Source organism: Mus musculus, chromosome 5, assembly GCF_000001635.26.
Source record: "Mus musculus strain C57BL/6J chromosome 5, GRCm38.p6 C57BL/6J".
NCBI classification, from domain to species: domain Eukaryota; kingdom Metazoa; phylum Chordata; class Mammalia; order Rodentia; family Muridae; genus Mus; species Mus musculus.
Genome location: NC_000071.6, coordinates 30,030,988 through 30,056,579, shown reverse-complemented (window position 1 = coordinate 30,056,579; position 25,592 = coordinate 30,030,988). Strand labels below are relative to the sequence as shown.

The following is a 25,592-nucleotide window of genomic DNA, read 5'->3' as shown; positions in this document are numbered from 1 at the left end:
AGGGGAGGTAGGATCAGAACTCCCTTTAATAATATCAAATAAAGGTTTCAACTCCCCTGTAGTAAGCTTTAAATAGGGGCAAAGCCAATTAATATCACCTAACAATTTTTGAAAATCATTCAAAGTCCTAAAGTTGTCTCTGTGAATAACTATCTTCTGGGGAAAAACACTTGATTAGTAAGTCTAAAGCCCCAAATAATTATAAGGATCCTGAGTTTGTATCTTTTCAGGAGCTATCTGTAATCCTTTCTCAGATAAAGCTTTTTGTAAATCTCTATAACACAAAAGCAAATCCTGGGGGTCTTTTCCCGCCATCAAAACATCATCTGTGAAATGAATGATGTAGATCATAGGCCATTGTTGTCTCACAGGATGAATGGCTTGTGCCACAAACTTTTGGCATAAGGTAGGACTATTAGCCATACCCTGTGGGAGGACTGTCCATTGATATCTCTTCATAGGTTCCTTAAAATTTATAGAAGGAACACTAAAAGCAAATCTTTCACAATCCTTAGGATGCAAAGGAATAGTAAAGAAACAATTCTTCAGATCTATCACAATTTTATTACATTTTTTTTCCATTTTTTATTAGGTATTTAGCTCATTTACATTTCCAATGCTATACCAAAAGTTCCCCATACCCACCCACCCCCACTCCCCTACCCACCCACTCCCCCTTTTTGGCCCTGGCGTTCCCCTGTACTGGGGCATATAAAGTTTGCAAGTCCAATGGGCCTCTCTTTGCAGTGATGGCCAACTAGGCCATCTTTTGATATATATGCAGCTAGAGACAAGAGCTCCGGGGTACAGCTTAGTTCATATTGTTGTTCCACCTATAGGGTTGCAGTTCCCTTTAGTTCCTTGGGTGCTTTCTCTAGTTCCTCCATTGGGGGCCCTGTGGTCCATTCAATAGCTGACTGTGAGCATCCACTTCTGTGTTTGCTAGGCCCTGGCATAGTCTCACAAGAGACAGCTATATCTGGGTCCTTTCAGCAAAATCTTGCTAGTGTATGCAATGGTGTCAGCGTTTGGAAGCTGATCATGGGATGGATCTCTGGATATGGCAATCACTAGATGGTCCATCCTTTCGTCACACTTCTAAATTTTGTCTCTGTAACTCCTACCACGGGTGTTTTGTTTCCTATTCTAAGAAGGGGCAAAGTGTCCACACTTTGGTCTTCGTTCTCTTGAGTTTAATGTTTTTAGCAAATTATATCTTATATCTTGGGTATCCTAAGTTTCTGGGCTAATATCCACTTATCAGTGAGTACATATTGTGAGAGTCCCTTTGTGATTGGGTTACCTCACTCAGGATGATGCCCTCCAGGTCAATCCATTTGGCTAGGAATTTCATAAATTCATTCTTTTTAATAGCTGAGTAGTACTCCATTGTGTAAATGTACCACATTTTCTGTATCCATTCCTCTGTTGAGGGGCATCTGGGTTCTTTCCAGCTTCTGGCTATTATAAATAAGGCTGGTATGAACATAGTGGAGCATGTGTCCTTCTTACCGGTTGGGGCATCTTCTGGATATATGCCCAGAAGAGGTATTGCTGGATCTTCCGGTAGTACTATGTCCAATTTTCTGAGGAACCGCCAGACTGATGCAATGCCATCAACAATGGGGGAGTGTTCCTCTTTCTCCACATCCTCGCCAGCATCTGCTGTCACCTGAATTTTTGATCTTAGCCATTCTGACTGGTGTGAGGTGGAATCTCAGGGTTGTTTTGATTTGCATTTCCCTGATGATTAAGGATGTTGAACATTTTTTTCAGGTGCTTCTCTGCCATTCGGTATTCCTCGGGTGAGAAATCTTTGTTCAGTTCTGAGCCCCATTTTTTAATGGGGTTATTTGATTTTATGGAGTCTACCTTCTTGAGTTCTTTATATATATTGGATATTAGTCCCCTGTCCGATTTGGGATAGGTAAAGATCCTTTCCCAATCTGTTGGTGGTCTTTTTGTCTTATCGACGGTGTCTTTTGCCTTGCAGAAGCTTTGCAATTTTATGAGGTCCCATTTATCGATTCTTGATCTTACAGCACAAGCCATTGCTGTTCTATTCAGGAATTTTTCCCTGTACCCATATCTTCGAGGCTTTTCCCTACTTTCTCCTCTATAAGTTTCAGTGTCTCTGGTTTTATGTGGAGATCCTTAATCCACTTAGATTTGACCTTAGTACAAGGAGATAGGAATGGATCAATTCACATTCTTCTACACGATAACAACCAGTTGTGCCAGCACCATTTGTTGAAAATGCTGTCTTTTTTCCACTGGATGGTTTTAGCCCCCTTGTCAAAGATCAAGTGACCATAGGTGTGTGGGTTCATCTCTGGGTCTTCAATTCTGTTCCATTGGTCTACTTGTCTGTCACTATACCAGTACCATGCAGTTTTTATCATAATTGCTCTGTAGTACATCTTTAGGTCGGGCATGGTGATTCCACCAGAGGTTCTTTTATACTTGAGAAGAGTTTTTGCTATCCTAGGTTTTTTGTTATTCCAGATGAATCTGCCGATTGCCCTTTCTAATTCGTTGAAGAATTGAGTTGGAATTTTGATGGGGATTGCATTGAATCTGTAGATTGCTTTTGGCAAGATAGCCATTTTTACTATATTGATCCTGCCGATCCATGAGCATGGGAGATCTTTCCATCTTCTGAGATCTTTTTTAATTTCTTTCTTCAGAGACTTGAAGTTCTTGTCATACAGATCTTTCACTTCCTTAGTTAGAGTCACACCTAGGTATTTTATATTATTTGTGACTATTGAGAAGGGTGTTGTTTCCCTAATTTCTTTCTCAGCCTGTTTGTCCTTTGTGTAGAGAAAGGCCATTGACTTGTTTGAGTTAACTTTATATCCAGCTACTTCACTGAAGCTGTTTATCAGGCTTAGGAGTTCTGTGGTGGAATTTTTAGGGTCACTTATATATACTATCATATCATCTGCAAAAAGTGATAATTTGACTTCTTCCTTTCCAATTTGTATCCACTTGATCTCCTTTTGTTGTCTAATTGCTCTGGCTAGGACTTCAAGTACAATGTTGAATAGGTAGGGAGAGAGTGGACAGCCTTGTCTAGTCCCTGATTTTAGTGGGATTGCTTCAAGCTTCTCACCATTTACTTTGATGCTGGCTACTGGTTTGCTGTAGATGCTTTTATCATGTTTAGGTATGGGCCTTGAATTCCTGATCTTTCCAAGACTTTTATCATGAATGGGTGTTGGATTTTGTCAAATGCTTTCTCAGTATCTAACGAGATGATCATGTGGTTTTTGTCTTTGAGTTTGTTTATATACTGGATTACGTTGATGGATTTCCGTATATTGAACCATCCCTGCATCCCTGGGATGAAACCTACTTGGTCAGGATGGATGATTGTTTTGATGTGTTCTTGGATTCGGTTAGCAAGAACTTTATTGAGGATTTTTTCATCAATATTCATAAGGGATATTGGTCTGAAGTTCTCTATCTTTGTGGGGTCTTTTTGTGGTTTAGGTATCAGAGTAATTGTGGCTTCATAGAATGAGTTGGGTAGAGTACCTTCTGTTTCTATTTTGTGGAATAGTTTGTGAAGAACTGGGATTAGATCTTCTTTGAAGGTCTGATAGAACTCTGCACTAAACCCATCTGGTCCTGGGCTTTTTTTGGTTGGGAGACTATTAATGACTGCTTCTATTTCTTTGGGGGATATCGGGCTGTTTAGATCATTAACCTGATCTTGATTCAACTTTGGTACCTGGTATCTGTCTAGAAACTTCTCCATTTCATCCAGGTTCTTCAGTTTTGTTGAGTATAGCCTTTTGTAGAAGGATCTGATGGTGTTTTGGATTTCTTCGGGATCTGTTGTTATGTCTCCCTTTTCTGATTTTGTTAATTAGAATGCTTTCCCTGTGCCCTCTAGTGAGTCTGGCTAAGGGTTTGTTTATCCTGTTGATTTTCTCAAAGAACCAGCTCCTCGATTGGTTGATTCTCTGAATAGTTCTTCTTGTTTCCACTTGGTTGATTTCGCCCCTGAGTTTGATTATTTCCTGCCGTCTACTCCTCTTGGGTGAATTTGCTTCCTTTTGTTCTAGAGCTTTTAGGTGTGTTGTCAAGCTGCTAATATATGCTCTCTCTAGTTTCTTTTTGGAGGCATTCAGAGCTATGAGTTTTCCTCTTAGAAATGCTTTCATTGTGTCCCATAAGTTTGGGTATGAAGTGGCTTCATTTTCATTGAACTCTTAAGAAGTCCTTAATTTCTTTCTTTATTCTTTCCTTGACCAAGGTATCATTGAGAAGAGTGTTGTTCAGTTTCCATGTGAATGTTGGCTTTCTATTATTTATTTTGTTATTGAAGATCAGCCTTAGTGCATGGTGATCTGATAGGATGCATGGGACAATTTCAATATTTTTTAATCGGTTGAGGCCTGTTTTGTGACCTATTATGTGGTCAATTTTGGAGAAGGTACCATGGGGTGCTGAGAAGAAGGTATATCCTTTTGTTTTAGGATAAAATGTTCTGTAGATATCTGTCAGATCCATTTGTTTCATAACCTCTGTTAGTTTCACTGTGTCCCTGTTTAGTTTCTGTTTCCATGATCTGTCCATTGGTGAAAGTGGTGTGTTGAAGTCTCCCACTATTATTGTGTGAGGTGCAATGTTTGCTTTGAGCTTTACTAAAGTATCTTTAATGAATGTGGCTGCCCTTGTATTTGGAGCATAGATATTCAGAATTGATAGTTCCTCTTGGAGGATTTTACCTTTGATGAGAATGAAGTGCCCCTCCTTGCCTTTTTTGATGACTTTGGGTTGGAAGTCAATCTTATCAGATATTAGGATGGCTACTCCAGCTTGTTTCTTCATACCATTTGCTTGGAAAATTGTTTTCCAGCCTTTCATTCTGAGGTAATGTCTATCTTTTTCTCTGAGATGAGTTTCCTGTAAGCAGCAAAATGTTGGGTCTTGTTTGTGTAGCCAGTTTGTTAGTCTATGTCTTTTTATTGGGGAGTTGAGACCATTAATATTAAGAGATATTAAGGAAAAGTAATTGTTGCTTCCTGTTATTTTTGTTGTTAAAGTTGGCATTCTGTTCTTGTGGCTGTCTTCTTTTAGGTTTGTTGAGGGATTACCTTCTTGTTTTTTCTAGGGCGTTGTTCCCGTTCTTGTATTGTTTTTTTTCTGTTATTATCCTTTGAAGGGCTGGATTCGCGGAGAGATAATGTGTGAATTTGGTTTTGTCGTGGAATACTTTGGTTTCTCCATCTATGGTAATTGAGAGTTTGGCTGGGTATAGTAGCCTGGGCTGGAATTTGTGTTCTCTTAGTGTCTGTATAACATCTGTCCAGGCTCTTCTGGCTTTCATAGTCTCTGGTGAAAAATCTGGTGTAATTCTGATAGGCTTGCCTTTATATGTTACTTGACCTTTTTCCCTTACTGCTTTTAGTTTTTTATCTTTATTTAGTACATTTGTTGTTCTGATTATTATGTGTCGGGAGGAATTTCTTTTCTGGTCCAGTCTATTTGGAGTTCTGTAGGCTTCTTGTATGTTCATGGGCATCTCTTTCTTTAGATTTGGGAAGTTTTCTTCAATAATTTTGTTGAAGATGTTTGCTGGTCCTTTGAGTTGAAAATCTTCATTCTCGTCCACTCCTATTATCCGTAGGTTTGGTCTTCTCATTGTGTCCTGGATTTCCTGGATATTTTGAGTTAGGATCTTTTTGCATTTTCCATTTTCTTTGATTGTTGTGCCGATGTTCTCTATGGAATCTTCTGCACCTGATATTCTCTCTTCCATCTCTTGTATTCTGTTGCTGATGCTCGAATCTATGGTTCCAGATTTCTTTCCTAGGGTTTCTATCTCCAGTGTTGCCTCACTTTGAGTTTTCTTTATTGTGTCTATTTCCCTTTTTAGGTCTAGTATGGTTTTGTTCATTTCCATCACCTGTTTGTATGTTTTTTTCCTCTTTTTCTGTAAGGACTTCTACCTGTTTGATTGTGTTTTCCTGTTTTTCTTTAAGGACTTGTAACTCTTTAGCAGTGTTCTCCTGTATTTCTTTGAGTGAGTTATTAAAGTCCTTCTTGATGTCCTCTACCATCATCATGAGATATGCTTTTAAATCTGGGTCTAGGTTTTCGGGTGTGTTGGGGTGCCCTGGACTGGGCGAAGTGGGAGTGCTGGGTTCTGATGATGGTGAGTTGTCTTGGTTCCTGTTAGTAAGATTCCTACGCCATCTGGTAATCTCTGGAGTTAGTTATTATAGTTGACTCTGTTTAGAGATTGGAGATTGTTCTTCTGGTGATTCTGTTACCGTCTATCAGCAGACCTGGGAGACAGATTCTTCTGGTGATTCTGTTACCGTCTATCAGCAGACCTGGGAGACAGATTCTCTCCTCTGAGTTTCCGTGCTCAGAGCACTCTCTGCTGGCAAGCTCTCTTATAGGGAAGGTGCGCAGATATCTTGTGTTTGGACCTCCTCCTGGCCGAAGAAGAAGGCCCAAAACAGGACCTTTCTCAGAAGCTGTGTTGCTTTGGCAGGTCCCAGAAGCTGTCAGCTTCTGTGGTGCAGACTCTCACCTGTGCAGACTAAATTCCTAAGTTCGGTGGAGTCCCGGAACCAAGGTGGCGCCCGCTGCTCCTGAGGCTGAGGCCTTCCGAGCCAGGCGGACACCTGTCCTCTGGTCCAGAGGGTGGCCGGCTGTCTGCGGCCCGCAAAGGGTGCTGCCTCAGCGGCTCTGTGCCTCCGCCTGTCCCAGAAGCTGTCCGGTTCTGTGGCGCACCCTCTCACCTGTTCAGACTAATTTCCTAAGTTCGGTAGAGTCCCGGAACCAAGATCCACAATTTTATAATATCCCTTAGGAATGGCTGCTGTGGACTGAAGCCCAGGTTGTAAAGGTCCCATAGATACCCTGGTTTCATTAACTTTTCCTAAATCTTGTAACAATCTCCATTCACCAGATTTTTTCTTGATAATGAAAATTGGTGCATTCCAAGGGGACTGAGATTCTACTAAATGTCCTGCCTCTAGTTGCTCCTGCACTATCGAAGAGGCGGCTTCTATTTTTTCTTTAGGTAAAGACCACTGATCCACCCACACTGGAATATCATTAAGCCATTGAATTTTATCAGCGTGGGATGCAGGCAAGATAATGGCTATTACTGAAAACACTCCAAACCTCTTGTGTTAGAGTGAGGTTTAGGATCTTCAAAAGATTTAATTCCTAGTCCCTTCTTTTTTAGCCCATGTCCAGAAAAAGGTCCCTGTCTGAGTGTCTGCTTAGTCACCATCTCATTAGGACTGTACATTATAAACACCCATCTGTGACAAGAGATCTATTCCTCATAGAGTTACAGGCAAAATCGACATAACATTCGGCTGAATTTGTCCTGATTTGCCTTCCCCACCTCTCCAGGTTAGCAATCTGGAGCTTCGTTTTGGATTACTACAGTAACCAATTCCTTGAAGGTGAGTAAGCATATCCGTCAAAGGCCAAGCTGAAGGCCAATCCTGTCCTCTAATAATTGTTACATCAGCTCCAGTATCTATCAATCCTTCAAAGCTTTTTATATCAAATGCCAGTTTAAGGTTAGGTCTTTGATTAGTAATAGATTGAACCCTATTCACACCAGAGGAGTCAAAGCCACCTTGTCCTCTCTCATTCTTAACAAATCTGGATGGTGGTGGATGTAGAGGAATTAAAACAAGTTGAGCAATTCTTTGATTAGCGGGTACAGTTATAACACTATGACGGGAAGCAGCTATGATTTTAATTTCTTCCTCATAATCATTATTTATAACACCTGGATAAATCTGCAGGCCTTTTACAATAGAACTGCTTTGTCCTAAAAGAAATCCACAAGTTTCTATAGGTAGAGGTCCAAAGACTCCAGTAGGCAGAGTTTGGACTCCCATTTCTGGGCTTAATACTGCATGGGTGGTGGAACAGAGGTCCAATCCTGCACCTCCTGGTTTTGCTCTGACAAGTTCAAAAACATCTCTGGCTGCGCAGCAGGTTCATGGCCCCATAAGCTGTTTTCTGTGGGTACGTCGGGGCCTGGGGCTGGCCCCTCCTCTCGTTTCTCAGCAACGGATGGCCCAGAATGCCTAGCTTGGATTTGCACACCTTAGCCCAATGGTTGCCCTTTCTACACCGGGGACATGTTCCTGGGACACGGCCTGTTTGCCCACTCTTGGCACCTCTGTTCTTAGGACAGTCACTTTTAAAATGACCCAAACTTCCACACTTAAAACATGCATTATTCCCTCATTTCCGCTAGAACCTTGCAATGCGGCACCAAAAGCCAAACCCTGATAATCATGACGGCCGATCTCTGCACAAAGATGGACATATCCTGCTAAATCTGTTTGTCCTTTGTGCGGCTGGATAGCAGCATGACACATTGCGTTAGCGTTCTCATAAGCCAATTGTATAACAAAAGGACTTCCCGTGTCAGATTTTCCAAGGATTCTACTAGCTGCTATTAATAGCCTTTCCACAAAGTTCTGGTAAGGCTCATCAGGACCCTGCCGAATGTTGGCTAAACTCCCACCAACATCCCCTCTAACCGGTAACTGTCCCCAAGCGTGGCGGGCAGCCGCAGCAGTCTGCACATACACTCCAATGGGAAAACCAGTCAGATTAGCCTGGTCCTCATATGGACCTTCTCCCAGAAGCATGTTACTATCCCAGTCTGGATTACTGGTCTGATCATTTAAAGTGGCAGCTTTCTTACTGCATCTCACCATTCAGAATCCCAAAGCAAGAAATCTCCTCCTGACAAGGTAGCCTTACATAGTCTTTCAATCTAGGGGGGTAAGTGTGACTCCGTGACCATATCCAGTAATGCTTGTGTGAAAGGGGCTGAAGGACCATATTGCACAACAGCTGTTTTTAACTCCTTTATTAACTTGAAATTCAAAGTCTGGTATTGTCTGTTTCTAGTATCTTGCTGGTCAATTACCACGATGACAGGAAAGACTAGCACATCAGATGTATCCTGTCCTCTCCCATGAGCCTGACTCACAGCTTTTCCTAGCGGTGCTTGGTACATTTCAGAAGAGTTACTCCTTCCTGTATCTGACATCCTTTTTAGCTCCCGAAGCTCATTAGTCAATTTCTGCGGCCTAACTTCAAACTCTAATTTGCTTAGTTGCGTGTCCCTCTGAGTAGCATCTCCCATGGTGGAGGCTACAGGTGAAGCGGGAGACTTGGCAAGGAGGCCAATCCTCCTCAAAATATTTGGCTGCTCCTCTTTCTGAGTGATCTTCTTTGTCTAAAATTAGCTCATCATCAGACTATATCAAATTTAGAGTTGAGAGGACCCTTTTCTGAGAAGACCCTCTCTGACAGGCACTCTTCCTGAGATTCATCAAGCTCTGCCTGGGTACTATCTGACCCCTGCGAGATCACCTTTCAATAGCATCTTTTATGAGCGCCCAGAGGCAAAGGGTGAAATTATCTGCCTGAGTGATTTTCAAGGCTTTTCCAATTTTCTCCCAGGTTCTGATATCTAATGTTTTTTCTTCCTTGAACCTTGGGCAACAAGAATCTATCCTATCTAAAAAATTTTCTAACAATTGTACTTCAAGCCCTACTCCTCTTGCCCGAAGCAACTCTTGAAAACTGCGGACAATGGCGTGATTCATTTCTTTTTAAAACCCTTTTCCTCTCGCCTGAAGCAGAAGCAGCTTTTAAAAGCTTCGGACAACCGCCTGATCAGTTCGTAGTTCTGATAATTTGCTGCTGACCTAAGTGAATCCAGCACTGGGTTAGCACTGATTCACGCTTAGACAGTATCCTCCCGCGCCTCTAGCAACACTTTAATAGGGCTACCATGTGTACCTGTTGCTTTGCTGCCTGATACTATCCTTTTCTTTTTCTTCCCGTGGAGCTTCACACAAAACAGCGTTCCTTCAGCGTCTTCCTGACCTTCCTCAGGTCCCGGTCCCGGCACCAGATTGTTGCAAACCGTCACGCAGCTCACATGGACAGGGTACACCTGAGTGGCAGGCCAGGGCTGAAAGAGGGGAACTTGGCAGTTGAGAGAAAAATGGAGCTAAGTCAAGATTCCTGATCAAAGCTCAAATGTTTAATGGCAAATGTGCTTATAAGGGGGTGGGAGGAGGCCCATTCCCACTAATTCATTCTTGGAGTGAAAGGAAATAAAACTTGAGACATGTGATTCATGTAATTTATGTCAAATAGCCCAAAGAGTTGTTTGTGAGCTTTGAAACCTGGGGCTAAGAACATAGTAGAACAGGCCAGGACATGCCCGGGCAAGATATGTCCTGACTGGCCTAGTGCCTCCCTATCTCCCGCCCTTCTGATAGTCTGTTGATGTTTAAATGGACCAATCATGTGAAACCGGGCCAATTCCCCCCAGCCCCACCCCTTTTCTTTAAAAACCCCTAGCTTCTAAGCCTCGTGGTCGAAACCACTGTCTCCTGTGTGAGATACATTTCAAACCGGAGCTCCGCCATTATGGCTCCACCATGTGGTCGACACCTCTGTCTCCTGCGGGAGATATGTGTCGGAGCTCCGTCATTAAACTACCTCATGCTTTTACATCAAGATGGTCTTCTGTTTGTGATTCTTGAGCGCACGCCGAATCGAGAATTGAGTGGGGGTTTCCCCACTAGGTTCTTTCAGGAGCCCAGCTGCAGTGGACAGTGTGCAGGATGGGGTGTAGTCTCCCAGCAGGTATCTTGAAGGGCAACAGTGGGAGTGGCTGAGCAATAGAGTGATCTAGGGAGGAAGGTTCTATCCTAGGTAATCTCCTTGGTGGCAGAAAGGTCAAGGTCTGGCTCAGCCTGCTTCAGGCTGGGGGGAGGTTACAGTAACTCAAGGAGGAACCCTCACAGTCATTCAAGGAACCCACACAGCCCATCAAAAGAAGTCCTAACAACCCTTCAAGAAGGAACATTCAAAGGCCCCCAAGGAGGGACCCTCAAAATCCCTCCTAGAGTAGCCATTACAGTCATTCATGGAGTATCCTTCAAAGTACTTCAGGTACTAGCCCTCACAGTCCCTAAAGGCGGAGCCCTCGAAGTCCTCCAAGGATGAGCCCTCAGAGTCCCTCATGGAGGACCCCATGCTGTCCCAAAAGTAGGAGCTCTCACAGTCACTTAAGGAACCCACACAGCCCATCAAGGAGAAGTCCTCGCAGTCCTTTAAGAAGGAACCCTTGAAGTTCTTTAAGGATGAGCCCGCACCATCCCTAATGGAGGACCCCATGCAGTCTCTCAAGGAGGAGCCCTCACAGTCACTCAAGGACCCCACACAGCCCATCAAATGAAGTCCTGGAAGGCCCTCAAGGAGGCAACAAGTCCTCACAGTCACTCATGGAGGGCCCCATGCAGTCCCTGAAGGAGTACTCCTCACAGTCACTCAAGGAACCCACACAGCCCATCAAAAAGAACTCACAGTCCTTCAAGAGGGAACCCTTGATTTCCCTCAAGGAGGCACCCTCAAAATCCCTCCCAGAGTAGCCATTACAGTCGCACATGGAGTAGCCTTCGAAGTACTTCAGGTAGAAGCCCTTGAGGTCCCTCAAGGCAGAACCCTCGAAGTCCCTCAAGGATACGCCCTCACAGTCACTCAAGGACCCTACACAGCCCATCAAAAAGAAGTCCTTACAGTCCTTCAAGAAGAACCCTCGAAGGCCCTCAAGGAGGCACCCTCAAAATCCTTCCCAGTGTAGCCATTACAGTAGCTCATGGAGTAGCGAGGGCTTCTCCCTGAAGTACTTCAAAGGCTACTCCGTGAGCGATTGTAAAAGCTACCCTGGGAGGGATTTTGAGGGTGCCTCTGTGAGGGACATTGAGGGTTCCTTCTTGAAGGAACTTCGAAGCTCTTCAGGTAATAGGCCTCGCAGTTCCTCTAGAAAGCCTCTAAGATCCTCAAGAATCCTCTAAGTCCTTCAAGGATGAGCCCTCACAGTCCCTCTTGGAGGACCCCATGCATTCTCTCAAGGAGGAGCCCTCACAGTCACTCATGGAGGACCCCATGCAGTCCCTCAAGGAGGAGCCCTCACAGTCACTCATGGAGGACCCCATGCAGTCCCTCAAGGAGGAGCCCTCACAGTCACTCAAGGACCCCACACAGCCCATCAAAAAGAAGTCCTCATAGTCCTTCAAGAAGGAATCCTCGGAGTCCCTCAGGAATCACCCTTAAAATCCCTCCCAGAGTAGCCTTACACTTGCTATGTACAATTTTCTGAGGAATTGCCAAACTGATTTCCAGAGTGGTTGTACCAGCTTTCAGTCCCACCAGCAATGGAGGAGTGTTTAAGAATTTCATTAATATGTTGCTTTCAATAGCTGAGTAGTACTCCATTGTACCACATTTTCTGTATTCACTCCTCTGTTGAGGGACATCTGGGTTCTTTCTAGCTTTGGGCTATTATAAATAAGGATGCTATGAATATAGTGGAGCATGGATATATGCCCAGAAGAGGTATTGTTGTATCTTCTAGTAGTACTATGTCCAATATTCTGAGGAACCACCAGACTGACATCCAGAGTGGTTGTACAAGCTTGCAATCCCACTAGCAATGGAGAAGAGTGACTCTTTCTCCACATCCTCGCCAGTATTTGCTGTCACCTAAATTTTTTATTTTAGCCATTCTGAGGGGTGTGAGGTGTAATCTCAAGGTTGTTTTGATTCACATTTGTTGGATTTCTGTATATTAAGCCATCCCTGCATCCGTGGGATGAAGCCTACTTAGTCATGATGAATGATCAGTTTGATGTGTTCTTGGATTTGGTTTGTGAGAATTTGAGTATTTTTGCACCTTTATTCATTAGGCAAACTGGTCTGAAGTTCTCTTTCTTTGTTGGGTCTTTGTGTGGTTTAGGTATCAGAGCCTTTGTGGCTTCATAGAATGAATTGGGTAGAGTACCTTCTGTTTCTATTTTGTGGAATAGTTTGAGGAGTATTTGAATTAGGTCTTCTTTGAAGGTCTGATCAAACTCTGCACTAAACCCATAACGTCCTGGCCTTTATTTTTTGGTTGGGAGACTATTAATGACTGTTTCTATTTCTTTAGAGGATATGAGACTGTTTAGATCGTTAATCTGATTCTGATTTAACTTTGGTACCTGGTATCTGTTTAGGAAACTGTCCATTTCAAGTAGGTTTTCCAGTTGTTTTGAGTATTGGCTTTTGTTGTAGGATCTGATGATTTTTTTGGATTTCCTCAGATTTTGTTATGTCTCCCTTTTCATTTCTAATTTTGTTAATTAGTATACTGTCCCTGTGCCCTCTAGTTAGTCTAGCTAAGGGTTTGTCTATTATGTTGATTTTCTGAAAGAACCAGCTCCTGATTTGGTTGATTCTTTGTATAGTTCTTTTTGTTTCTATTGGGTTGATTAGAGCCCTAAGTTTGATTATTTCCTGTTATCATTGAGTACAGTGTTGTTCAGCTTCCAGACAAATGTGAGTTTTATATTTATGTTGTTATTGAAGATCAGCCTTAGTTCATGGTGATCTGATAGGGTGCATGGGATTATTTCAATCTTCTTGTATCTGTTGAGGCCTGTTTTGTGACCAATTATATGGTCAATTTTGGAGAAGGTACCATGAGGTAATGAGAAGAAATATCCTTTTGTTTTAGGATAAAATGTTCTGTAGATATCTGTTAAATCCATTTGTTTCATAACTTCTGTTAGTTTCACTGTGTCTCTGTTTAGTTTCTGTTTCCAGGATCTGTCCAATGATGAGAGTGGGTGTTGAAGTCTCTCACTCTTATTATGTGAAGTGCAATGAGTGCTTTGAGCTTTACTAAAGTTTCTTTAATGAATGTGGCTGCCCTTGCATTTGGAGCATTGATATTCAGAATTGAGAGTTCATCTTGGAAGATTTTTACCTTTGAAGGGCATGAAGTGTTCCTCCTTGTCTTTTTTGATATCTTTGGGTTAGAAGTCGATTTTATTCGATATTAGAATGGCTAATCCAGTTTGTTTCTTGGGACCATTTCCTTGGAAAATTGTTTTCCAGCCTTTCCCTCTGAGGTAGTGTCTGTCTTTTTCCCTGAGGTGGGTTACCTGTGTGCAGCAAAATGTTGGGTCCTGTTTTTGTAGCTAGTCTGTTAGTCTATATCTTTTTATTGGGTAATTGAGTCCATTGATATTAAGCGATATTAATGAAAAGTAACTGTTGCTTCCTGTTATTTTTGTTGTTAGGGTTGGAATTTTGTTCATGTGGCTATCTTCTTTTAGGTTTGTTGAAAGTTTACTTTCTTGCTTTTTATAGAGCTTAGTTTCCCTCCCGGTGTTGGAGTTTTCCCTTTATTATTCTTTGAAGGGCTGGATTTCTGAAAAGATATTGTGTGAATTTGGTTTTGTCCTGAGTATTTTGGTTTCTCCATCTATGTTGATTGAGAGTTTTGCTGTGTATAGTAGCCTGGGCTGGCATTTGTGCTCTCTTAGGGTCTGTATGAGAAACCTTGATTCAGGTCATCATGTGAATAACTAGAGCCTATGGCTACAACTTCCCAGAAATTGTCAGAAAGCAATTTAACCTGGTACCAGCAATTTTCAACCACCAGCAAGAGTTGGAGGTATTTATGGACTGCTTTCAAGAAGGAAAGTCACCAAGGGGCTATGTCCTTGTAGGTCAGCCAGGAGGCTGCTTATAAGAACCAGGGCATTGAAAGCCAACCCCTTAGCCCCAAAGAGGCTGGCCATTTGCTATCTGGGCATATATGGTCCCTCCTGCCAACTGGAGAAACTCCGTACCAATCAATATGCCAGTGTGTGTTTGCAGGCTTCTGCAGTCGGGTAGCAGGAAGTGTGGAACTGTGTGTTCGGTGCATCCCGGGGCATGTGGTAGATCGCAGCAGCACAGGTCATATGGTAGAAGTCTGTGAGTCGCGAAGCGACAGAGGCGATGGTCTGCAGCAGCAGTGGAAATCTAGGAAGTGGATGATGGCAGGTTTCAGAGGATAGAGTCCACTTGGTGTAGCAGTGATGGCGGTGGCGGCTGTTCATGTGGCTTTGGTTCTCCATGGTCGCCTGGGCTCTGCAGCTCCTCTGCCTAGTGATTATCGAAATCTTCAGCACCAATGTTGTGATATTTGGGAAGCTTCATAAGGACCATACCAGGCAAAACAGTTCTACATGAGGTTTTTTGAGAGACAGAAGGGCAAGGTAGCGACAAAAATGAGAAGGGGGAGGGAGGGAGGGAGGGAGAGAGAGAGAGAGAGAGAGAGAGAGAGAGAGAGAGAGAGAGAGAGAGAGAGAACACCCTTCCATGGGTGTTTTGTTCTCCCCTTCTCTACGATGGATAGCCATCTTAGAAGGGGGGAACAAAACACTAAGTTCCTTAATAATCCATTTCAGCGCCATAGTCTGTGCTCCTCACTATCCCGATGCGTACTCAAAGGTCCGGTCAAAACTCTTGATTATCGGGGCTGGTGAGATGGCTCAGTGGGTAAGAGCACCCGACTGCTCTTCCGAAGGTCCGAAGTTCAAATCCCAGCAACCAGATGGTGGCTTACAACCATCCGTAACGAGATCTGACGCCCTCTTCTGGAGTGTCTGAAGACAGCTACAGTGTACTTACATATAATAAATAAATAAATCTTAAAAAAAAAAATGATTAGGAAGGATTGTCTCTTCTCACACTGGCTCTGCCAGTCACAGGCTTGCGCAGGGCACAGCCACAAGTTGTCTGATCCAACAGAACAACTGCCAGCTGCCACGCTCACCCCCGCCCCCTCCTATTGGCCATCGCCTCCATCGCAAGCTCCTGGTGAGCTGATGGTTGAAGTGGAGCAGTTTGCCTCCCCCAGCCCGAGTGGGCATGCCACCCTCTTACCATCTCCCTGTAGGAACAGCATTTTCTTTGTAATCCTATCAAGGTCGGACCAGGAGGCCTGGGGACAGAGGCAGGTCATGGGCTGAGGGGGGACTGGTCAGGTCTTAATTAGATTTTAGAATGAAGATTGTTCCAGCTTCCTCAATTAAAAAATAGAAGCGAATCTATATTTGTATCTCGCTTAACAGACACCCTCAACATTAATTGGAGTCACAAGGGATTTTTTAGTTCTGTACTTCAAAATCTGGAACAGAGACCAGATTGCTGTTCTCTCTCTCTGTCTCTATGTCTGTCTCTGCCTCTCTGTATGTCTGTCTCTCTCTGTCTGTATGTCTGTGTATGTCTGTCTCTGTCTGCCTCTGTCTCTGCCTCTGTCTCTGTCTCTGTCTCTCTCTCTCTCTCTCTCTCTCTCTCTCTCTCTCACACACACACACACACACACACACACACACACACACCCGTGTCATTGTTCTGAGTCCCAAACATGCAGGAAAGGGCAGACTAGGAAAATGGGTACCTTTTGTGCTTCACTCCTGTGGAAGAATTCTTCTCTACAGGGAGTTCTGGTCTCTGCTCTTAAAGCCTTCAGCTGATTGGGTGATGCCCACTCACAGTTTGGGAAGCAATCTGCTTTAAAGTGTCCTGATTCGAATGACTTCTCCACTAAGAACAACTCCAGATAAGTCTCACTTTGGACTAATAGTCAGTGACTCACAGCACCCATTTCCCTTTTCAGGTGACGAGACAAACCACGCCTCTGCCACGTCAACAGCAGACTTTTTTGGATCAAGTCACTTCTCAGAAGAAAGCTGAGGCACAGCCTGTCCACCAGGCTTACCAAATGAGCTCCTTTGAGCAGCTCTTCTGTGCTCCATATCATGGATCCAGAGCTGGAATAGCAACTCAGTTTAGCACTGCCAATGGACAGGTGAACCTTTGGGGACCAGGGACAAGTGCTGAATTTTCAGAATTTCTCTTGGTGAATGTAAATGATAATAGAGCTGGGATGACATCTTCACCAGATGCCACAACTAGCCAGACTTTTGGCTAAAAAAAAAAATGTGTAAATAATACTGGCACTTTAGAACAGATTACTCAAGAGTAATTGCTCTGTAAAATGGAGTGCTGTACAGTTCTAAGAGCAGTGCTTTCATAGCAAGCTGATAAGAATAGCAAGATAATCCAATAACTGCATTTTGTTTGGCTAGTCAGCATTCCTTAAACTGTCTTATGCGTCTTCACCGTTAGAGAAGCAAATGCATTACCTGTTTTAGATCAGAACCTTGCTATTCACCCACACCAAGATAAAAGAAAAAAAAGACTTTGGCACAATTGTTTCCTAACTGATAACATTGTACATTCTTAGGAGCGCAGTAATTGTGTGAAACTTCCTCATACTGTTTCTGAGTTTTTCAGCATAGTATTGCACTTCAGCAGGGAATCCGAGGATACGTCACAGCCAGTGAACTTAAAGTTTCAATGTCAAGAGATTATGGCTTAAATATGTAGTTTGTCCTATAGGGGGGAATAAAAAGAAACCACCTTTAAAAATGATATGCCATATACCCTTGGTTTTCATTTTGCATTATTTTGACATGGGTTTTCTTTTGTGAAGAAAAAGTAATAAAAATCTGATAGTCTAAGACTCCATTATTTAAAAGCCTAATTACTTTTAAACTATGCATACTTTCAAACCTTTTACCAAAACACACAACCGCTGAAGCATTCACTTCTCTATGGAAGTATGCATATCGGTGTCAGTTTCTTTGTACAGGTAAACTTAGATATTTTTTATGATTTTTAAATAAATGTATTTTATACACTTCCGTTGACATAGAACACTTAGAATTAATCTGGTATTTTTTGATTTCTCGAAGTTAAAATCATAGATTTTTTTTAGGTTTGATATGGTTGTGTCATAATCATCTTGTAATTGACAATTTTGCTTTTTGGCAATAAAAGAAAGTTGGGATATCTTTGAACTGTAAAACCTAGTTTAATTCTTCTCTTTCTAGACTTTTGATAGATTGGATAATTAAACAGTACCCCAAGAAACTAAAGAAATGGGCATTTTAATTGCTTACTTACGTTACATTTAAGTGAATACTACTCACGACAGTTTTACAAAGCGGAAGTGCTTACTGATTCCAGTAACTGCAATTTCTTTTTCAGCTAGATGAGTGATGGGAAATTTTTTGTTGCATTTCAAAATCTAAATAAACTACAGACTTTATCCTTATACCACGAATGTTTTTTTATATATGTATACTTTGTCTTAAAATAATACAGCATGATACAATAAATAGTGCTTATACATATATACACATATATACATACATATATATATGTATATGTATCTTACATATATACACTTTTATGAAGAATGATGGTTTGAGTTACACGTTGAACAGTTTTAATTTTTGGAGACTAACATCGGCTCTACATCTCTTTTATTTGTTCCACTTTTTTGGGTTTTGTACTTTCCATTTCCGCCATCTTTATCACAGTGCCCCAGTGGTGACCTGAAACCAGTACCCTTGGGAGATGACGCTTTGGGAGATTAACTTCCATTTTGACTTTGCTGTTGACCCTGTAGATCTGTGTGCTTTGTTTCAGTGTTGAGTATTTTATCCATTTAAATTATTTTTCTTTTATTTAATGCTATCCCAAGACTGTTCTCATAAAGAAGGGAACAAAGAAATATCCTCCCCCAGTGTCCTTCACTTACACTCATTTATTTTTTAAAATGTTGGTATTTTTATGACAAGGAATATGTTATGTTTATGTGGTTTCCTCTACACTTTGTTATGAAACTTTGCTTGAAATCATAGTTTTCCCGTTTGACAGCTTTGCTGTCAGATCTTCAAGAACTTTAGACTTCTTTGAAGTGAATATTTTAAGTTCTGCCATTATCGATCTGAAGACTGATGTGTGTCTGTGGCGCATCACATAACCACAGGAACGCTTCATCAGATGAGGTGTGATGGGACCGTGTGCACCCTAGATGGGTGCTTGTATTTTTCTCATAGTACTTTTGACAAGAACAGACATTTATCTCCTAAGTTGAGCCTGATTAAAAACACAGTGTAGTTCCACTGAGCACTTGATACATCTCTTGTACAGTGTAAGGGTCTGTTTTTAACATCACCAGCACAGTTTTAAGAATGTGACGGTTGCTGAGCGGTTTAGGTCAGCTTAGGAAGAAAAAGCCTTTGAAAATGGAAGTTCTGTAAACAGAATTTCAGGTGTTGCATTCCTGTCTTAAACACATTTTTTTAAATCCACACAACGGCAGACTTTTTTACCAGGTTCTAAGCATTTGAGATAACTGATAGCCAGCATAACTTACTGACTTACCAGTTAAGTATAGTCATCACTTACTGTGAAATTCCAGATGCCTGCCAGGCTCAGCTTGTATCTTCATCCTTCAAAGGCTGTGTCCTGGATTTCCTGGATGTTTTGACTGGTCTCCAAGGGACCCAGGACACAAGATGGCTCTATCACCTCCTCTGAAAGTCAGAGCCCTACCATGCAGACACCTCTCCTCTGGCAGGGAAGGTGTCAGGATGTCTGGAGCCTGAAATGGGGTCTGTCCTAGAAGCTGTGTTGTTTCTGCCTGTCCCAGAAGCTGTGTAGCTTCTGTACTCCGCACTCTCACCTGTGCAGACTGGTCTCTGAGGGACCCAGGGCACAAGATGGCTCTCTCACCTACTCCAGCAGTCAGAGCCCTCTCAAATTCATTTTTAAATATGAGATGAAGTAAAGGCCCAACTTCATTCATTTACATGTGGTCTTCAAGTTGTGCCTCAACCATTTATTAATGTGTATTTATTTATTTATTTATTTTTGCATTGAATGGTCATGGTGCCTTTGCAGAGAATCAGCTGATTTTCACTGTTAAATTCCATTGACCCTAAAAGTCTGTCCCTGTGCCAGTTGTACAATTATTTTTGATTAGTTTGTACACAGTTTTAAAAACAGAAATTGAGTTTTAAAAAATTTATTTATTATTATACTGAAGTACACTGTAGCTGTCTTCAGATGCACCAGAAGAGGGCATCAGATCTCATTATGGATGGTTGTGAGCCACCATGTGGTTGCTGGGATTTGAACTCAGGACCTTCAGAAAAACAGTTAGAGCTCTTACCCCCTGAGCCATCCCACCAGCCCCCAGAAACTGAGTTATTTAACTATTCTTTTTTCAAGATTTCCTTTTGGCTCTTGAGGACCTTTGTGGTTCCTTTATTTTTAGGATGGGGTCTCATTTCTGCAAAAAAGTTCATTGGTGTTTGGAGAGGTGACCAAGCCCCCTCAGTCAGCCAACAGGTTCTCCAGTGCAGGAGTGAGGATTAAAAAGGAAAAGACAGTTAGACAACTCTGTAACATGACCCCAGTCAGTCCTGAGACTGAAGGCAAATTTAATGTTTCCAATCCACTTTTATACCTTTTTATTTACATGCAAGTATTAAGGGTGAGCAGTACAATAAGGAGCTAGCAAGGCAGTAAGCAAAGTCCTGTGATTATTCCCGAGACAGCTGTTTAAAGGGGGCTAGTCATAATGACCAAAATAATTGAGCCCACTTCCTTGTTCAAACCCCAGATCTTGCCTGAAGCCTACTTCTTTTGTTCCACCCTAAGATTAAATTCCTGCCTTAACCTACTTCCCTATTATAGCCTAAAGTTAAATGCTTGCCTAAACTTACTTCCTTATCATGCCCTGATGTTAGATTCCTGCCTGAGCTTACTTCCTTGTCATGGCCAACGTCAGATTCCTGCCAAGCGGCACCCCAAATAGCCACAGATAGGGATTATACAGCACCCCTATAGAATCTATAGATTGCTTTGATACTGTTGCAATTTTAGCATCAAACCTTCTAATCCTGAACAAGGAACATCTTATTTACTACTCACTTTCTACAACGTTTTGTAGTTTTGCATCTCATGCCGTAGCTAACTCCCACTAACCTACCTCCCACTAACAAGGTAACTACTGTTACCTTGTGGTTAGGATTACAACATTGGACCCAAGGCATGTTGAAGGAAGTTGTCTGGTATTTCTGATTTGTGAGTGTCTTTTAAAAAACATGAATAGATGTTATAACTGGTGAAAGTGCCAATAATAATGAGCTTCTGAGAGCTAAGCACTAAATAGGACATCTATATTACTCCCCCCAAGGCTCAGAAAATACTGTAGAAAAGGGGCAGAAAGAATGCAAGAAGTAAGAACTGAAATGTTACAGAATATTTTCTTCCAGACAGCTACAGCTATTGCACTCTTGTACTTTCGGGAATGAAAGTGGGATAAGAAAGGGTTGTAGGTTGTAGAAAGGGTTCTTTTCCTGCACCATTGATACGTCCATGGCAGTTCTCTGCTTTGTTATTATTATGGTATAATGTACTGATTATTGTGTTATGTTTAGACCATCATGCACTATTTTAATTTCACTGTGTAAATCTACTATATATGGCACTGTGTTACAGGAGAACATTTTCAGATGTTAGGCTGAACATTGAGCTCAGCCCCCCATTCCTCCCCACTTTGCTCCTCCTCGCTCCCCATTAGTTCCATTTACTCTTCTAGGTAATTTCGTTTCTACTTCAAAGGCCTGGTGACATAGGTGATTTTACACATCTATATAAAATCTAGGAATTACAAATGAGAAAAATCATTTGATGTTGGTCTTTCTGAGCTGGCTTATTTTGCTTAATAGGAGCTCCAGTTGCATCCCTTTCCCTGAAATGGTGTAACTTTGTTCTTCTTCATGACAGAAAGAATCCATTGTGTATGCACACATATTTAAAATCCATTTCCTCCACTGTTGTGACATAGTTGATTCTATAGCGTAGTTTTGAACATTGCTGTAGTAAACGCTGACGTGCTGGTGTAGTTCGTCAAAAGACCCTCACTCACAAGGGCCACAGAGACCGCCGCCATTGCTGCAAAAAGCATGAGGATTTTTATTGATCCAACATGTTGGGGACTCCCCTCTCAGCACGCAGGCCAGAGGAGACACCCAGAACAAAGAAAGAACACACTTTTTATACCTTTGTAAGGGGCAGATTTGAGCAACAGGGTTTTCATTGGTGTAGTGAAAGAACCTAGTGGGGAAACCCCCACTCAACTCCTGATTCGGCGTGCACCCAAGAATCATGAACAGACCTTCTTGATGTAAATACACGAGGTAGTTTAATGGCAGAGCTCTGGGTCGAAATGTATCTCACGCAGGAGACAGTGGATTCGACCACGAGGCTTGAAAGCTAGGGGTTTTTATAGAAAAGGGTCTGGGGCCGGGAGAGGAATTGGCGCGGTTTCACATGATTGGTCCATTTAAATATCAGCAGACTGTACATGCAGATAACATTTAACTTAGGTCAGAAGGGCAGGAGATAGGGAGGTGCTGGGCCAGTCCTGACATGTCATTCTCTTTATCCTTATGGCCAAGCAGCCTCAGGAATGTCTTAATGACGGGCCTGCCTGGGCATGTCCTGGCCTGTTCTGCTATGTTCTCAGCCCCAGGTTTCAAAGCTCACAAACAACTCTTTGGGCTATTTGACATAAATTGCATGAATCACAGGTCTCAAGTTTTATTATCTTTCAGTAGCAAGTAACCCTTTTAGGCATTGGTTGGTTTGTATAGTGACTAAGTAACCCTTTGGCCTAGTGACTCACTTTGTTTGCCCCCATGGTGGGTTATTATGATTTGGTCAGCAAAGTAATAGTACATTTTGAACTTATGGGTCAGTCACAGGTATTACTGTCACAGGAATTCTCGCAATAAGGTCAGGGTGGTTTGTGGTCTTTGTCAGAATTCAGTGTGGGGTGTGGTGGAGGGTGGGCAGGAGGATTGCTAATCTTGTTATGGTTATTTCTCTGAGAACAGCTAATATTGTTTTGGTAGCTTCAGGCTTAATCGTTTTGACCACTAAAACTATGTTTTTACATTTGTTTAGTCAGCCAGCTTCCTTATCTGGCTCTGTACTTTGCCTGTTAGTTCAGTTTGGAAAGTCCTTTTCGAAGGGGGAAGGTACTGGGTGGTCTTGAATTCATTTTGGATATTACAGTGCAAGTCGCTGTCATAGCAACCATCCAAAGATTCATTGAACGAATCCCAAATATTTATAATCATTGTCATTCTGTAAGTTCTGGCCATCCCAAAGTAGATGTACTGTGTTTATGCTTGATGAAAAATTTCACTTGATGTTAAATTTTTGAGTAGTTTCACTGTCTAAATCCAGATAGGCAGCTGTTTTCTTTTAGCACATAAAAGAATGTTATTCTGTTTCCTGGTGCCCAGTATTTCTAATAGCACACCAGTTCTTTGCCTCCTGCTCACTTGGATATGATAACTCTTTTATTTGGGGCAGGCTTTAGAACTCCTTTCCGTACTTGGCATTTTTGAATGTACTTAATTCAGCTATTTTTTTGGGCTTCTGCAGTCATAACACTGACATATCAATGCTTCTCAGTTCTCACAACTTTCTAGTTATTAAGTCAAAGAACAGACTGCTTCAAAGTCATTTTAAGGGATGAGAAGATATGTGAGTTGGTAAAGTACTTGATTGCTTTGCAAGCATGAGGACCTGACTTTGCTCCCTACAGTTATGTAAGAGATCTGTGTTCCGAGGCACACACTTGTAATCCCAGCACCAGGGGTAGAAGGTAGAGACAGGTATTCTTGGGGCTCACTGCCCAGCCAATTTAGACTTCCTGACAATCCCCAGACCAAAGAGAGACCTTGTCTCAAACAACAAACAAACAAACAAACAAACAAACAAACAAACAAACGGATGTGGGTGGCACCTGAGGAATGACACTTGAGGTTGACTTGGACCTTCATGTACACAGGTCCCATAAGCAGGCATACCCCTGTACATGTATCCTAACATGCAAACGCGCACGCACACAAACGTGAAACTGACCAGTTTTTACATTCATGGGAAATTGAGCAGGCAGTGCTGAGTTCCCTTATATTTCAGTGTTACTGATCTGCAAGTAAGGTCTGGCTACATTCTCCCCTCCCTTTCCTTCGGGAGTTCTCATTACTGTATCTTCTGGGGTTTTTTTGGCTCTATTTTTTCTCTCCGTCTACACACCATCCTTAAGATCTTTCATCACATGGAAATTCTAAATTGAACAGGAGGCACTTTCGAGATGTGCTTTCATTCAGTAGTCCAGGCTGGCTGGAAACTTAGATATCCCAAGCTGGCTTTGAACTCATTCTAGTCCTTTTATGTCAGCCTCTAGAGTGGAGCACTTACAGGCACACACCACCACAATCTGGCCTTGTGGTGGGTTTGAAGCCTAAGAGTTTAATCAAAGTATTCCCTTTACCTTTAATGATGGGACCATCAATCCAGACACTAAAATTCATGGCCTGAAGGTGTTTGAGGACCTCTCCTGATGTGAACTCAACACTATCAACAGTCTGCTAAGAGATAAACAAGATCTGGGGGTACTGGTTAGTTCATAATGCTCCACCTATAGGGTTGCAGACCCCTTCAGGTCTTGGGTACTTTCTCTAGTTCCTACATTGGGGACCCTGTTTGTTCCATCCTATAGATGACTGTGAGAATCCACTTCTGTATTTGCTAGGCACTGGCAAAGCCTCACAGGAGACAGCTATATCAGGGTCTTTTCAGCAAAAATCTTGCTTGCATATGCAGTAGTGTCTGTGTTTGGTGGCTGATTATGGGATGAAATCCCAGGTGGGGCAGTCTCTGGATGGTCCATCCTTTCATCTTAGCTCCAAACTTTGTCTCTGCAACTCCTTCCAAGGATATTTTATTCCCTATTCCTGGGAGGAATGAAGTATCCACGCGTTGGTCTTCTTGATTTTCTTGTGTTTTGGAAGTTGTATCTTGGGTATTCTAGGTTTCTGGGCTAATATCCACTTATCAGTGACTGCATATCATGTGACTTCTTTTGTGATTGGGTTACCTCACTCAGGATGATATCCTCCAGATACATCCATCTGCCCGAGAATTTCATAAATTTATTGTTTTTAATAGCTGAGTAGTATTGTGTAAATGTACCACATTCATTTTCTATATCCATTCCTCTGTTGAGGGGCATCTGGGTTCTTTCCAGCTTCTGGCTATTACAAATAAGGCTGCTATGAACATAATGGAGCATGTGTCCTTATTACCAGTTGGAACACCTTCTGGGTATATGCTCAGGAGATGTATTGCTGGATCAACTGGTAGTACTATGTCCAGTTTTCTGAGGAACAGCCAGACTGATTTCCAGAGTGGTTGTACCAGCTTGCAATCCCACCAGCAATGGAGGAGTGCTCCTCTTTCTCCACATCCTTACCAGCAACTGCTATCACCTGAATTTTTTATCTTAGCCATTCTGATTGTTGTGAGGTGGAATCTCAGGGTTGTTTTGATTTGCATTTCCCTGATGATTAAGGATGTTGAACATTTTTTCAAGTGCTTCTCAGCCATTCAGTATTCCTCAGTTGAGAATTCTTTGTTTAGCCCTGTACCCCATTTTTAATGGGGTTATTTGAATTTCTGGAGTTCAGCTTCTTGAGCTCTTTGTATATATTGGATATTATTTCCCTATCAGATTTAGGATTGGTAAAAATCCTTTCCCAATCTGTTGGTGGCCTTTTTGTCTTATTGACAGTATCTTTTGCCCTACAGAAAGTTTGCAATTTTATGAGGTCCCATTTGTCGATTCTTGATCTTAATGCACAGGCCATTGCTGTTCTGTTTAGGAACATTTCCCTTGTTCCCATATCTTCGAGGGTTTTCCCCACTTTCTCCTCTATAAATTTCAGTGTCTCTGGTTT

The 25,592-nt window shown here is 42.2% G+C and overlaps 1 protein-coding gene across 3 annotated transcripts in view; it reads left to right on the top strand.

The window, feature by feature from the left end:
* The window catches only part of Tyms (thymidylate synthase), a 35,100-nt gene extending 17,066 nt beyond the window's left edge, over nt 1–18,034 (top strand). For all 3 annotated transcript variants that reach the window (XR_003955620.1, XR_003955621.1, XR_001784663.1), the window contains exon 8: nt 16,532–18,034. The gene's annotated coding sequence lies outside the window, so the exon portion shown is untranslated. The remainder of the gene's footprint in view (nt 1–16,531) is intronic.
* Nucleotides 18,035–25,592: the final 7,558 nt, after the last annotated feature.